The following is a 2,045-nucleotide window of genomic DNA, read 5'->3' as shown; positions in this document are numbered from 1 at the left end:
ATATATATATATATATATATACAGTTGTTACACCACCATTGAGGGTACATGTGTTGGTAGTCAGTTGGTGACAAATTAATCTAAAGCTATTATTTATATTGCTTCTTTAGTCTGCCTGCAAGATTTGCTAGCAGTGACGAAGAAGATGAAGTACCAGCAGCCCCTTCTAAAAAGAAAAGCAAAACAAACAGACAAACTTTGCCATCACCACCCCACTTCCAGGAGGATGAAGAAACCCCAGGAGGCAGTGCTACAAGCAGCCAAAGCCAGCTGAGTCTATTTGACGGTAAGTTTTTAAGCCGTGACGCTTATAGATATATATTTTTATTACGGTAGCTTATGTAAACAGTATGTATTGTAAGTAAAACAATTATTATTTAAAGGACAACATTAAACATTTTATTAAGGATTTACGCTTTTTTTCCCCTTTTTTTTTTGTAGACATTGAAGATACGCCAAGAAGACATATTTCTCCGTCTGAAAATAGAAGAAACTTGAAATTTCACGGTAGGTCTAAGTAATTGTATACAGAATGACGTAGAGTTATACAGTTTTTTCCAGTACACAGGACAACATTAGTTAGTAATTGGATATGTAGCATTGCCCAGTTCATTAAAAGATGCTGAAATTTCATTACTTTTCTTTTTTATAAAGAACTGTTTACATTGGTGGCTGAAATAAAAGGCCATGTCAAACAAAACACTATCTTACTACAATCACTGATATCCAAAACCAAAACAGACTTCGATGTTGTGGAAACAACTTTTAACTTTCCTTTGAAGAATATGGAGGAGGTTAAAGAATTAGAAGACACATTGGGAGAAAAGGGAAAGCAGAAAGCTCTGGTAAGTGACAGTTATATTTAGGTTATATGCTAGCAATAAACCTTCAATTATTTAAATCACTAATGTGAAGCGCCTTTTTATATAATACATATAAAGGGAGCAGTTAAATTTCAATCTTCCCTGATATGATCTATAAAACTAAAATAATATAATATGTTACTGTGCATTAACTTAAATTCCAGCAACTCGGGGAACACAGCAATTACAATATTCTGTAGTACCGGTAGTTATTTTTTTAGATAAGCCTAGTATAGCTATCAAATTGTAACTGCCAAAAAGAAACACACACTCTAGTGTTCTATCATAAAACACATTATCATATTTTCCCATGATATCAGGTTTTATGTTATGATGTCATATCATATTACATTAAAATCACACATAAAAAATTGGAAATGTTTACTTGAATAATAAAAAATCAAAATATAGTAAGTGTTAGTTACTTGAAATTACTATAATTCGTCTATCATTCGGCAATTAGGTTTTACAGCTGTGCAGCCTGGGAGGAGTGACTCCTACAGATGTGATTGGCAGAATGATGGGCCACCTATTAACAAACGATCTGTCAAAGCAATTTAATTGGAAGGGCCGAGGAGAAAAAAGAGCATTTGGCTCATTGATTTTGTCAAAAATTGTAAAAGGTAATGACAAACGTCCTTTGTTTGATTATTTGAATAATACAGAATAAATGAATACCGTAATTAAGATATGCCTAAATACATACCGTACATAAACAATATAGCAACAAATAAGCAAATAGGTAAAATAATAATACTGTAACAGTGTTATGTTAAAAAAAATCAACTTTTCAGTTACTCAGAAAAAAAGGTTATTTCTTGTGGGAGACATTTTGAATATTATATTACATATATCTCATTATGCATAGTAAGCTAGGAACTGCCTTGGTCGCAATTTAGACCGGTTGGGGAGGGGGGTAGGGGTGGTTATAGTTAAGGCAAACACCTCCTTTCTAGGAATCCTAACTCTTTTCGGGTGAAACTCCACCCCTACCCACCAAAATAAATTTCTAAAACCAAAATAATGCACAGCAAATAAACCCAGACTCAGATGGAATGTTTTGTTGCGACCTCTTTCAAACATAACTGCTTTTATAGTATTTTCAAGACCCATACAACAAGAAAATCCTCAGGCTTCGGAGATTCGCTGACCCTACCCTGAACAACACGCCCAGAGAACCAC

This window comes from Anneissia japonica, unplaced genomic scaffold, assembly GCF_011630105.1.
Source record: "Anneissia japonica isolate Jap-2015-1 unplaced genomic scaffold, ASM1163010v1 scaffold287964_len165734_cov163, whole genome shotgun sequence".
In the NCBI taxonomy this organism is placed as follows: domain Eukaryota; kingdom Metazoa; phylum Echinodermata; class Crinoidea; order Comatulida; family Comatulidae; genus Anneissia; species Anneissia japonica.
The sequence above is the reverse complement of the archived record's forward strand: the minus strand, read 5'-3'. Positions refer to the sequence as shown.